The sequence below is a fragment of the Channa argus genome, chromosome 5, assembly GCF_033026475.1.
Source record: "Channa argus isolate prfri chromosome 5, Channa argus male v1.0, whole genome shotgun sequence".
NCBI classification, from domain to species: Eukaryota; Metazoa; Chordata; class Actinopteri; order Anabantiformes; family Channidae; genus Channa; species Channa argus.
Window position 1 is genome coordinate 24,244,365 of NC_090201.1, and position 14,678 is coordinate 24,259,042.

Genomic DNA, 14,678 nt, shown 5'->3' on the forward strand with positions numbered 1-14,678 from the left:
AGACTTCTACAGCCTTGGATTGTGAAGGAGTTATGAAAGTATGAAGAAGAATGTGTCTGCATCAACACATAAATAAATAACAGCAAATATAAAAAATGCACACAACTAATGTCAGAAAGGAATAAAAACAGAATTACTGGAAAATGGCAAAAGTATGGGAGAAGTTTCCAAAGCAGAAAGGCCAAGTGATTCTCAGTAATAAAACCGAAGAGACTGTCCATTCAGTGTATTTAACAGATGCTGAGATCCAGCTGTTCTTGGGTTTATTTCAGCCTTGGTTGTCAAATCGGAGAGATGTTGGGCTTCCCCAGAGCAATTCTTAAGAATTTGTTGTACAAGAGACCATGCTTCTCTATAACCAAGTAAAGTGAAAGAGCAAAGACCCTTTTTTTTTTTTTTTTTTTTTTTTTTTTTTAAACAGCAAAACAGTTTAATAGAAAACATGTGACTATTTTAGCCTTCAAGAAGAGGGGAAAAAGAGGGGGGCCCAGATATAAACATCCAAGCAACATGAGACTGGGCTGTTACAGGTGTGTTAGCAATTATGAACACCTTTAAACTTTTATGGCTTAGGGAAGAGGGCCAACCGGAGAATGTTTCACTGTCACTAATTCTCTATACCAGAGCTTGGGCTGTCAGGGTGGTTTAACTGGTATACCACTACACAGTAAATCACGAAAGAGGGGAAGCCACCCACAACAACACAATAAACACAAATTATTTCTGTCATATTGACTTGCTCAATGTGATTGTGAACATGAAGTCCCTCTCTGAGCTTGGAACCAAAATGTTTCCTTTTTTGTAACAGCGCAGTCATTGACTTGCATTGAACATTATTTAGTAGTAACTTAATACATATCTGACACGTTATGATAAGTAAATAGGTAGCTAATATCAATATGATAAGATTACACAAGATTATGTTAATTTGTAAATGTTTACGTAAGTAATTTCAGTCCAGTGCAGACTGTTTCCCTTAGGATGTTTTGGCTGTTGTACACACATCCATAAGTGGAACCATATTTATGCACATGGTTAGATGAATAGGTTAAAACAACCTCAGAATTGTTATAGACATAGGTTTTTCACTTTGTCATTTAATAGCTTTCTGTAAAGTAAAGCTGACTGCAAGCTCTGCTCTGCTAAAGTCTTAAGTTCCAATTGCTAACAGTCACTTTCATACTTCTCAAGAGTATTTAAAACATGTTTATTATTTGTCACTGGCATTGGTGGCAACCAAGGGAGACCTACAGTACTTACAGTCGTTCACTTTGTTTTAGTTATTTTTCCAGCGTGTGTGTGTTCTTTTAGGCAAAGCAGGTCATACTAGAAGCAAAGCAGTTTAGTACTCGTTTTGGTACTCTGTATCAGGAAGTAAGCAAGATCTCAACTGTAAGTAGTTGTACTCAGTCTGGTCCTGGTCAACCTTTGTAGGATTGGCTGATAATGGGAGGGCTGACAGCTGTTATTGCTCAACTGGGTTATCTTGGCTGTAAAAGCAGGTCCATGTGCTCACTTGTTCTTGCCTTTTAAACAGCTGACACCCACCCACCATGACATTCTTTTGCTCAGCCTTGTGCTGTGTAGTGAATTTAGTTTAAAGAACAGAATAATACCTTTATACTATGTGTGTTTACTATGTGTCCCAACAGAAAAAATCATTCAACAAACGAAGTCCAACTATGTCAAATACACTAATTCTTCAGGGGGAAAAAACAACTGCTCAGAATGCTCACTGACATTACTCACATTACAATTTCCAATATAGTCTCAGTACTGTACAATTTAGGACAGCTTTAACAACCAATAAATAGAAGCTCTGTCCTTACCCTGTTTTTCCAGATTACACAAAACCCTAAACAAGACTTTTCACGTACATAATTCTTTGAGGGTTTTTTTCTCAGTATGATGGCCAATCTTTTCCCAGAATGACTTTGTAATCCTTGACTTTGCCTACCCTAATTAGTAAACCATTTTCTCTTATTTTGTTGACTACTGTTGTTGATGTGACGGTGAGCTTTGTGTAAGTGAGCGATAAGTAACAGCAGACTGAAACCAGTCTAGACAAAACAACATACATCTCAGAGTTTTCTCCACACACTGGCGCCCATTTGACTGCAGAGTAGCTTTCGACACAGTGGACCACCTGGCTTAGCATTAAGTACTGTATGGGTCTGGCTCACAACTGACATGATGTATTAACCCAACACTGAGCGCTTCGCATTGTGGTCATGACTTAGCCACAGCCTTGGGGCTGCTGCCAGCAGCTGCAGACCTGACAGTGAGGTTTTTTATTTTTGTTCATAGTCTTATTATGTAATGAGTGTTGCATGTTTTTCATATTAAAGGGTTGACTAAAAACTACTACCTTTCAGTTACTTTCAGTTTACGCTCCATATGAAACTAAACAAAGAAGAATTAGAGTTGATCACCCAACTCTGTACAATGTGGAGCTTTTTCAACTCTTATACTGTAGTTTACAGGGTTAGCTTTGTGGAACATGTACTGTATAAATCATTCTGAACTTAAATCAATACTTTTAACAGCAACAGCAGGCAGCTGTCCGCTCTGCACTGTTTTCTTTCTAATAAAGGCATCAAATATAAAAAAAACAACATAATGTGAAGCACTTAAGTCAAAGCCCCTCTGTGAGATGTTAGACCAGAATCAATGAACAACACTGCCACAGTGCAAATATATTCCATTCCAAAGCTTTTGAGTTTGGTTCATTCTTCTAGTCTTAAGTCTCATGCTATTGTTTACTGAAGTTGCACATTGTAGCTTTAAAGACATTTAAATCACTAAATAAGGGTTTTCTTTAGTTCCCACTCTGACATTACTCTTCCCTAATATGTTTCAAAAGTCAAATTGCACAAGATGTTCCAACAGCTGAGTTGCCTGTTTCACAATGTCATCTAAATTACTTTAGATTAGTTTTTCTGTAGGTTTTTTCCCCTTGGAATCTTTTCGAAGTTGATCCCTGGATTTGACAAGTATAATGTCTTGCTATTTACTGTATGAGTAAGTCTTTTTTCCAAACCTTTGTTAAAACACTGGCATGTAGTGTTGGAATTCAGTCCCAGGAGGATCTGAGGACAATCTGATAGTTAAAACAGAACATCTGCAGCCTCCACAAACAGATAACCACTTTGGTTTTAAAAACAGTAGGTAATTCTTTATATCTACAAGATTTTCCCCATAGTTTAGGAAGGGAATATGAAAGATTGTATTGTGTTCTTTGAGTATGAATAATCTCTTGAACTTTTTTTTGAAGATAAAAGGGACTTGTTCTCGAGGTTTAGTATGTGGAAAGGGAATTGGCACTTTTATTTTATTATTTATTTATTTATTTTTTGCATTTGTTTTGGTTGTTGCATGTTTTGCCATGTGAAATATTATAGTAGTCCATGTCTGCAGTATGTCTACAGCATGTATAGGGTTCCTACTATCAGAGCCAGATGCAAAACAGATGTGGCGGTGTTTGTAAGACTTCTGATAAATTGCTATTAGCTAGTGTTGATGCAGGACATATTATCAGGCCTGGGCTGGAGCATGTTTTTGGTTTCCTCCCCATGGGATTTGATGTTTGATGACAGTGTCCTGTTCTCTGATTTAATCTTGGTTTTTGTGCCTCAAAATTTATTGGGACCCACTGAATTCAACTGAAGCCTTTGGTTTAAGGCATATTGTGGACATCATAATCTGCAGTTTGTGTCTAGCTACTCTGTTTACTGTAAAGAGCCTGTTCTTGTTCTCTGAGCCTGGAAGCTCTTATCCCAGCATGGAGTTCACTGTGAGCTATCCACCCCAACAAAACACCTCAGCACCCAAAGGGGGAATGGTCTTCCAATTGGTTCCACTAGGGATGGGTGTGAAGGCGGCCCAGCTCTACATGTCTATGTCTGAGTAACTGTGCCACAGACATATTTCAGAATAAAGTTATGTATGATTTGGCACATAAAAACTAGATGGATTTTAAATTTGGCACCATCTTAAAATAAATTGAGTGGTAACAATCGGAAAATCATTGTTAGTATAATTATAAATTTACTTTGTGACTGTAATAACCTTCGTCAATTACTCTCAGTCCAACCTTGTTTCAGGAGTGGTTTTATTCCGTACTATAAAAACTTTCTCTTTCTAGGATTAAGAGATGTTATACAGGGCCAAGAATTTGCGGTTCAAAATATTTGTAAAACCTGGCATTGTATTGAATAAGTCAGGACTGAAGATTGAAATTTCACATTCAGATTTTACAGAACTCTACATGAAACAAGTAATTGAAAGCATGAGTCATATAGGAATGCAGATAACGTTTCAGAGTTACAATAGCACGTAATATATTGTAATATGGCTGTTCCCATAGAAAATCCTGTGCACATGAATGTTGGGTAGATGTGTAGTTACTACTATGCTACTAAGTTTTATTTTACTCAAGTAATTTTATTTGATTGGTCAACAGCCTGAGAAATATTTTAAGAAACATTTACTGATTCATTCCACATTAAAACATACACAAAATAAGCACTGAAACAAACTCTATGAATGATTCAGTTAAGTGAAACATATTTTTGATCTGTTTGAGCTAAACATTTCACTATTTTGGTCTGTTGTTTTAACAGCATTAGTGACTTGATGATTGTCCCTGTCTGTTGGTACTGGACAAAAGACTCACTCTTATTAAACTGTCAACTGAGACATTACTGTTTGGATTAAACCAGTATGAGACATGTGGAGAGAATTACTGCTTGACCGGGTTCCAATCTGTGGTGGTATTGAATAGTTGTTCTCTGTTCTCTGATGACTACTGGATTTGTTGTCCCAGCATTCCTGGCCTTTTCATTTTCTCAGACATAAACTTGAGGAACATTTTAGTGTTGGCTCAAACATGAGTCATCCTGACTTTGAGTCTCTTTAAATGTTAAATATCAGAAATTCATAATCAAGCCCTCTGTTATTCTAGTCACCTCCTGTTGTTTTGGCAAATAGTGATTCATCGGCTGCATTTACCATCGTTATCAGTCAGAAGATGCAGAATAATTTTCCTGTAGTTAAAAGGTGTTTTGTGTTAGGTGGATCCTGCAGAAAGACCTAAAAATAGAGGGAGTTCAAAGTCGTGTGCATCCAAGTAACATGCTGTCAGTCATTGCTTGACCTGAGAGTTTTCAGATGTTATCTATCCATCTATTATCTAAGCCACTTATCATAGGGGATTGGTTGACAGGTTGATAGTGAATCTCAGGCTATGTATTGCTGAGCTGCATGCATGGTAAGGAGTACTCACGCTTGTTGGTCATGATATGACATGATGTCGTGAGTTCCGTACTCCCAATTCTTAGGAACTAATGTCTACTAATTTGTAACATCCTGTATGCCTCCTTTTTATGTCACATTATTTGCGTCACATAGTTTTTTAAAATAAACTCCGATTAATTGATTTGCTCACAGAGATGTTTGGTGGGATTCAGCTGCTGTTGTGTTTGCCCAAATCGATATCATCTTTTGATCCAGCTTTCATCACTAATTTCAAAAATTATTCCTGCTTTGACAAGGCACTGACTTTTGAAATGTAGTGCTATGATAATTGATTAGCCTGCTTCACATAAATGAAAGAAAGCATTAAATCCAAGCTAGTAGGTAAACTTGAACTTGCAAATTTTTGGCATTTTTGGACTTTTGAGAAATTAAAAAAAAATGTGTTGACTGAATGATATTAACTGATTGCTTTTGAATGCTTTGCTCCAATTTTAATTATTTTAAACAAATATATACAGTACAGTATCTTTAAAACTGAAAAGTTATTGTTCATACTTGTCTACTGATACCGGAACCTGCTGTGCATCGTCAGTTCCTCTATATCATTATATTTCGTTAAAGTCAATGAATTTTTCATGTGTCAGTGGAGGCAAAATAATTCTAGTAAGTTCCTATGTTGATGTAATTATGTCTGGTTAATAGGGCTATGTGGTCTGGAATGTTCCTCTGTGCGCTAATTGTGATGAGGAGAACACGGCTCCCTCTTTTGCAATAGACTCCATCTGGATAAAATCTCTTTTTATTGGACTGCTCTTCAAAAGCTCTGGCATTGAGATTGCTACTGGCTAAAATAACAGTTCCTGTGACTATGGATTTGTCTGGCTGTCTGTCTCTGTATTTCTGTGTCTCTGTCATTCCTGCTCCCCTGTCTTGCCTTGGGCATTTATAATGCTGCAGCATAACCATCCTCCAATTTGATCCCATTTACCATATCCCATTTCAAAACTAGGGCCTCACAATATTAGAAAAAACAGTACATTGTATGTTTTATTCTTGGAATTTAATGAACAGTACTCCTATAGTGCTTCAATGCACAACACTGGCTATACAACTGATTTCAGCACACAAAACCCGTAAGCAGGTGAGTGTTGTGACCACTATTTTGAAGGGGTAAATAAATTATTTAAATACCTTTGGTTACTCACCCTGTAAGAATTATAGATAGACAAACTGCTTTTGGTCAATTTTGTCCTTTTTATTTTTTGGAAAAAATTACTTATAGCACCATTAATTAGCCTCATTTGACATCACACATCATGTAATGTGAATATTGTATATGTGCACATTCCAGTGTTGATATATCATGCATCCCTAACTCAAACCTCAATTTATTTGGCTCTAACGTCCAACAAAAGAGGTTTTAAATATTAGACTGCACTTCTATTTATTTATGTTCATTTGAGGCAATTGGTATGATTTTATACTTAACTATTGCTGGTACCACTTAGTTGTTTGTAATGTGTAACACCTCTGGAAATTTCCATTATGGTATAAAATATCCTACAAATAGTTTTGTTGATGTTATTACAACCCCAATTCCAAAAAAATTTGGAAAATGTGTAAAACCTAAATAAAAACAGAATGCAAATCTCATTAACCCATATTTTATTCACATAAACAACATTTCATATATGAAAATGAGACATTTTACCCTTTAATGGAAAATATTTTTGAATTTAATTTTGAATTTGGTGGCACATCTTAAAAAAGTTGGCAGAGGGTGATGTTTGTCATTGTGTAGCATCCCCTTCTCTTTTAACAACTGTCTGTAAATGTCTGGGAAGTGAGGAGACTTGTTGGTTTTAGGAGAGGAAGGTTTTCCCATTCTTGTCTGATGCAGGATTATAGCTGCTTAAAAGTCCGGGGCCTTTGTAGCTGGATATTTTGTTTTATGATGTGACAAATGTTTTCAATTGCTGAAAGGTCTGGACTGCAGGCAGGCCAGTTCAGCACCCGGACTCTTCTCCTGTGAAGCCGTGCTGTTGTGATGGATGCCACATGTGGTGTAGCATTGTCATGCTGAAATATCCAAGGTCTTCCCTGAAAGAGACGTTGTCTGGATGGGAGCATATGTTTCTCTAAAACCTCTACGTACCATTGTACGTCTGACTGAATGTCTGGTGCCATTCAGGCCTAATGGCACCAGACACCTTGCATATCCAGTTTTGACCTTCAGCCTTGTCACTTGCGCAAAGAAATTGCTCCTGATTGTAAACCTTTTGAGGATATTTTCTGTCAATCGTGGGATCTTCAAAGTCTTTGTAATTTTACGTTGAGGAAACTTATTCTGTAATTGTGCCATAATTGTGTAGCACAGTTTTGTCACAGAACAGCATTAGTTTTCAAATGCTCCTGCATTTGCATTTGATTTGCAGCAATTAGTTTTACAGCCTTTTGTTGCCCCTCTTCCAACTATTTTGACATTTGTTGCTGCCATCTAATTCCAATTGAGCTAATATTTTCTATTAAATGGTAAAATTTCTTAGTTTCAACATCTGATATATTGTTTATGTTTATGTTCTATTTTAAATAAAATATGGTTATGACATTTGCAACTCATTTGTGCATTCTGTTTTTATTTACATTTTCACCTCTTCTAAACTTTTTTTTGGAATTGGGGTTGTATATATTACTACATTTATGAATGAATGTACAGCCATGTGTTGTATCACATTGAAATGTTACTTTCTCTTTACTTTCTCTTTCAAGTTTTCACAATACTTTGAAGGAATTAAGGTTTGAGGGCCTCATTTGACCAACTGCCTTTTACAGTTTACATGTAGTAATTTAGCAGTTTAACAAGTAAGGAAAACACACTAGGCGCAATTTAAGGGTTAGTGTCTTGGGCTGCTACAGAACCAACATACAATTTTAACTCAACTGTAGCAGGTAGTGTATTTTTCCACTAAACGTTAACATCAGCTCTGCGTGCACCTGGTGCAATGGGTTGGCTGCACATTTTTCATTAAATATGTGCTACTTTACACGTCACAGATGGCACATTATATCTGAACGATAGAACAGTAATGTTAATTAGTTTGAAGTGTTTATAAGACAAATGATTGAGCTGGCAAAATAAAAACTAAAGTTTGGAGTCAGCTTCTAAATCAACTGGTCTTTCGGTTGTTAACACATCCAATTTTATTACTTTTATGCTGTTGTTTATACTTTTATTTGCACGCACCCTTCAGTCTCTTTTTCTGTCTCACCAACAGTGACACTAACACATACACACTTACTCTCACATGCATTCATTATAGGCCAAGTTTTTCCATTCTCAAGCCAGACAGCAATTGGCTCGTCGTCTTCATTGCTCATTTTTCATGTCTTTTCCCTGCAGAAACCATCACTGTTGGGATTCTCTTGTATGAACAAACAGACCTTTCAGTCCTTGCCTCTAAACATTTTAATTTCACTTGCCTCATTTAGCCTTGGGTCTGCCCTGAATGACTTTGGGTTGTATGCTTCAGTTGGTGCATGTTTGTTTTTTGGACAGTAAATGTGCGTTGAGTGAATGCTCACAGATTCAATGTCTATTTATGTCCAACTTTTGAGGAGTTTGCTATGATTTTGGCAGTCTAGTGTGTTTTATTCCTCCCTGAAAGTGCCCACACTGATTTGGAGAGACTCTGTACCTCGTTAGTTGTTTGGCTGTGTTGGCAGAAACAATACAGGACTTGTGTAATAAAAGCATTAGTAAATTGTAGTGATTGTGTTTAGTTGATTAGACGTATTAGCAGAAAATGTGCAAGGCCTAAAATGCAGACACCATTTTGTGTCTTAACCATAATCCATAATATATAAGCATGACTTTAAACTGGATCCTGGAGGTCAAATGCATTAGGACGCTAATCCAATAATTTTAGCAGTGGCATTAACATAAACAACATGGGACCTCATGTACGTTTGTTGTATACACTAAAATGACTGAACAAAAGTACAACAAAATATTATTTTCTTCATCCCTAGTAAAACCCTTTTAATGTGGTCAAAATGAGAAATATTCTTTTATGCCTCTCAATGCTTTTAATAAACATATTACTGAAATGCTTTTTCAATACAGCCATTGAAAAACAAAATTTGGGAATAATAACCTTAAGCTAGAGTATAAAACATTTTCAAGTATTTTATTTAGTAGAGATATGGTTTAGTTTATCTTATTTGGAGAGGTGCTCTGAAGGACTTCCCTGACAAAGACCCTCAGAACAGCACTAGCACCAGTACAGATATGTATATTGCCGGTGCCCTACTACTTTTTTTAGATGTAGTTACTCTAGAAATAAGCTTTTGAAAACCTTGACATATCAGCCTCGTTCTACCTTTCTTACTGCATTCTATACCTTTTTGTGCTAACAACTACATATTGAGAAATTATTACAGATAGCAGTGGTCGAGTAACTCAAATTTTTTATGTTATAACAGTGTTTAGGTTATTATGAAACAACATAATATGATCTCTACTTATTTTTGTCTGAAGAAAATAGTCATTTTTTCTCTTTCATCGGAAGCCTAAGGAAACAGATATTCTTTTTACTGGAAAGTTAATGAAAATTAGAAGGTAGATTGATATTTAAGTAGCCCTGGATTCATCAGTGAGTTGTGAAGTGATTGATGAGGTTTTGAGGCACCCAATTAGAGGAGTGGATGAACTCAGTGTTCCTCTCCTGGTTAATGACTTACATTGCTCACTTTGTCCTCAGATTTTACCCCGGAAACCTGTGCTCCCTCTTCACCTCTTCTGCCTTTTTTGTTGGTCTCTACCTAACTTCTTCCAGGCTCACAGCAGAATAATGTTATCCGCTCCATCCTTTGAAGACTAAAAACAATGTTATAAATTACACTCAATTAAATCCCAGTATTTCTCCCAATGCTTCTTTGATGGAAATTGCAGACGGACACTCTAGGTATCAAATAGAGTACTTTTCATTTTGCTTCTGCCACCTCAAAAATTCAGCTAAGATTGAAAATTAAAACTTTTCAGTTGTCAGGATAAATTAATTACGTCAAATTAGATTATTACTTAATATTATAATTGAATATTACTTAAGCTTATTTTACACTAATTTAAACTGGTAAGATATTTTGGTAAACACTGTTGCATGAAGACGATTATAAAATCTTTATTTCAATGGCATTATGAAAACATCTGCATTTCATCTGTGCTGTGACAGATATTGAGTGCCCAGCTCTATAGTTAATACAATGTATGAAAAGTATAACAACAGACTCATATGTAAGGGAGGTAAAAGAGGAGGAAAGATAGAAGCTCAGAAAAGCAATATGATTTTGTTGTTCTTGGGTTTAGGATATTTGGCCTGCAGTAAGGGGCATCTGATTTATTTTCCCAAGCCTTTTCAATAGAAGATTCTTAGAAGATGCAATAAATCCAGCTCACATTATGGATTTTCAGTGTCCACCAGTGTTTCACCTCAAAAATCATAACTGACGCCTAAGGAGGTAAATATTAGACTAATTATAATAAATTATATTTTAGTAATCTTTGTTGTAATATTGATACTGACACTGAATTGGATAAAGAAATATAACAGAATACTACCATTCTATCATGAGTTTTAAAATCATGAAAAAAATGAAAGAAGTGAATAAAAGAGAGAGATGTTTCCTGGATACAAGCATCCCAGGTATAATATGTAAAATATTCTGTTATTTCAAAATATTGGAGACATTACAAATAAGTGTCAAAATTATTTTGTCAGTTAGTTGAGTCATTGTAAATCAGTAATAATTTATCATGATCTAATTAAAAGTTATTATAGTTTGGTGCTTGAAGTTTGTACCAAGTAAAAGTTCTATATAACATCCAATGACAAAAAAAATCTAGCTATTTGGTAATCACTTTAACTCAATACAGACTCTAAAATATGTATTCAGCTGATGATGATCAAACTCACTTCAGCCTCATCTGACCTGCAGTACAGTGGTGAAGACATAACCATCTGATTGAGCCTGATTTCCAAATTTGTTCTGCTATGTTAGTTTTGGACAATGTAAGATATCAACCACCTGCTGAGCTGAATCAAAACATCCTGTTGAATTTCATCTACTTTTTAATGCAACTGCTAGACATAGTTAATAACAATGTTTCAAGCAAAGGCACTCTTTATTTCAGCTAAGGTGGAGTGCCTACAGTGTAAGACAATGTGGAAAACTCTGTATAACACATGCGCCAAGTTTCTAAACAAACTGACTGCTGGTATTGCATATGGTGGTTTGTTGGATATGGGTATTGTAATTGGGATACAAAGAGCATTCCTCATCTGCCTTTCTTTAAATGTTAATATGTTATTGTAGTAAGTCTATTTGTTCACACTTTGAAAGAGGCAGTGACCGAATTGGGAATTGCCCTTTACTTTAACATGAAAGGAATCTTTATATCACTCACCAGCTTATTTTCCTGGCCAACATCGCAAACTGAGAAACTCATCTGGGAAGAATGGGAAGCCAGAGAGACATGAATGTCAAAGTAGAAGACGGGGCAGGTTATGATGAGTAAAGTAGAAGATAAAGAAAAGCAAGAGCAGTAAAAACAGAGGTTGAAGAGAGGTAAAAACCCTGAAGTAAGGACCGTTTGCTGTATGTGGCTGTGAGACGTGGCAGAATGAGGCCTGGCCAACCAACAGATCTGTTCCATATGTTTCCTGCAGAAAAAAGAGGCAGCTCCCCTATACCCCACCCACAGTACAATTTAAAAAGACAGGCAAGAAGCAAACCATCCACAGAACTACAGTACAGTAATGTACTGCAATTCCGCTTCGTTTTTTGTTTATACTAGTTTCAGGTAAAGATTGATCAGATGAAGGCGGATGGCAGGTGCCGGGTTTCTATGAGACAGGAGGGAGCTGGCTGCTGTTTTACAGGGGCCTCCCACAGAGACTGAGAGGGCAAAGAAAATATATGCACACTGTCACGTTTTCACGTTGTTTTCAGCACATTCATCAGTCCTGTGGGTGTGTTTCGCTTTTTGAAGTGTTTTTGTCATCAAGGTCATAATGCAGCACTTTTTGTGTCAGGCATCAACCATCAATGACTCCAGGCTATATTTCAGTGTGCTTAGTGAAGTTTACTATACCATGTATTTACCATACAGACATGAAAATGGTATTTATATTCTCTTTTAAGACTGTAATATTTGCGCAAATATTTGCGGAAATATTTACCTTGTATACTGGGAAGAAAGTAATTTAACTCTCTGGAATAATCTACACATTTATGTGTGATTTTGTCTTAATATATGGTCAGATCTCAATTTAATTGCTCTCTTTGTTTGCACAACTCGTAAGTAAGGGATATAAAGAGCACTGCATACCAGGCTAGAAACATCATGTCAAAAGTGAAGAATGATGGATTGAGTCTTATGCATTGTGGACAGCGGCCGCCAGTAAGGAGAAATTAATTCCCATTTTTCAAGGTATGTTACAAGAAAATGTCTTTGAAGCTGTCCATCACTTGAACCTCTGAAATTGTTGAAGAAACCCTTGGTATCAAGTAAATTTACTATAGAATTACTTCAAACAAAGACAGTCTTGCCTTCTGGTGTTGCCAAGTAAGACAGCAAGCAAGAACCCAGACCTTAACCTAGAGATGTTATGAAATGACCTCAAGAGACTCATTTACACCAGACATCCTAAGAAGATGGCTGAGCTCAGCTAAGTTCTGTGAAGAAGTTTAAGATTCCTCCTAAGTTCCATGGCTCTAGCTACTGCATATACTCACTAGAGATTATTGGTGCCAGAAAAGGTTCAACCATTAAATTCAAGGGTCAACTTATTTTTTCCACCAGCATTGTGACTGTATTTTTAATGGGTGTTCAATAAGGATGCCAAGTATTGTGGTGTTAGCTTAAGCACACTGTTTTTTTTTCTAGACTTAGGGTTTAGGTGAAAATCACGTCACATTTTATTACCAATTCATAACTGTAAGTGTCAAAATGTTCTCTTACTTTTTTGCAGCACTATAAGTTGCTTAGAAGTTTCTTTCAGATTCTTCCTATAACAAAATTAGATGGACATCCAGGACAATAATGCACAGAATGTTTTTGAATGAGCTCTACCTCCAACCTGACCAAACCCTTTCATCACTGTATCTTTTCAGTTGCATCTTTGTTGGACATTAGTCAAGCCCGTGCTATATCTTTTTTTTTTAAATCATGTGATTTCTAAAGCTTGATTTTGGGAAAATCTGCAAAGACATTTACAATATTTCCATGAAATAGTGTTGTTATAAAAATACATTTTTAACATAAATAGTTGATGTTAGATGAGTATGAAACTGTATTAAATTTAAAAAAAAATATTTTACCTTTTCTATACAATGGTTACCCATCCAATGTTTTCGACACAAGTCTGTCTGCTATAGTGTTTCTTATTTTAGAAAAACCACAGCAAAATGTAGTCATTTTCAACAAGGGACGGACTTAAGTTTCAGAACACAGTTAATTTAAAATCTGAACCAATTGCTGGTTGTGGTTATCTTTATTATTGCTAATCAGTCTCTAGACCTTGTTACCAAGAGAATACCTAAAACTATTTATTAAGTGTGCAGTGACATCTGCTGGTGAATAATGTAGATACCAGCCCCCTTCCAGGGAAACAAACACTTATCCCATTATTGAGATTTAGGATCTCTTTTTAATTACACAGTACAGACTCTAGTAGAACCTGTAACATTGCATGCTAAACTAGAGAAGGTCATCTGAACGATACACAATAAGAATAAGATGATAACACAGCTTATAGCAAGTTTAAGGTTATTATCTAGAACAAATATTAATTATATTTAAAGCTGAAAGTAGTTGATAATATTTAATCTAAAATAATTATGCCAATAATGTTGATCACATATTAGGAAACTTAATGATTAGCCTAAAGAAACAAATTTGTGAGGAAGATAAAAGCATGTAATCTAATCAAATGTTAACTTTTCAACTCAAATGCACTTTAATTTTTACAAACAAACAGTAAATGGGGACATGTCCCAGGTTTATTTAAAGACACGTTAATAAATATAGCACCATTTCGGAACACAGTATATATGATGGAACAATAACACCCTAGGTTGGGAGTTATTTTTTTCCAGATTTTTTCAATTTTAACTGTATTTGAGTTGGTTCGTTGAAAGAATAATGCAAATCTAACATTAGTTTAAGATAAATATTCCATCCCCAGCCCTGCAGAGGACATGTTTACATCAAGTACAATGTAAAATCCGGTCTGGCTTGTAGCTTTTCCCCTCTGAATAATGACAATACAGACATGCATTGTGATAATATAAAAGAAATCCACCTAAAGACAAACATTGGGCTTAAAGTAATGTATTGCACTAAATAATGCCAGCATCATTCA

At 35.8% G+C, this 14,678-nt stretch overlaps 1 protein-coding gene across 2 annotated transcripts in view; it reads left to right on the forward strand.

Moving 5' to 3' along the window:
* Positions 1-14,678, forward strand: part of cenpp (centromere protein P) — a 75,685-nt gene that overhangs the window by 22,063 nt on the left and 38,944 nt on the right. The window lies entirely within an intron of this gene.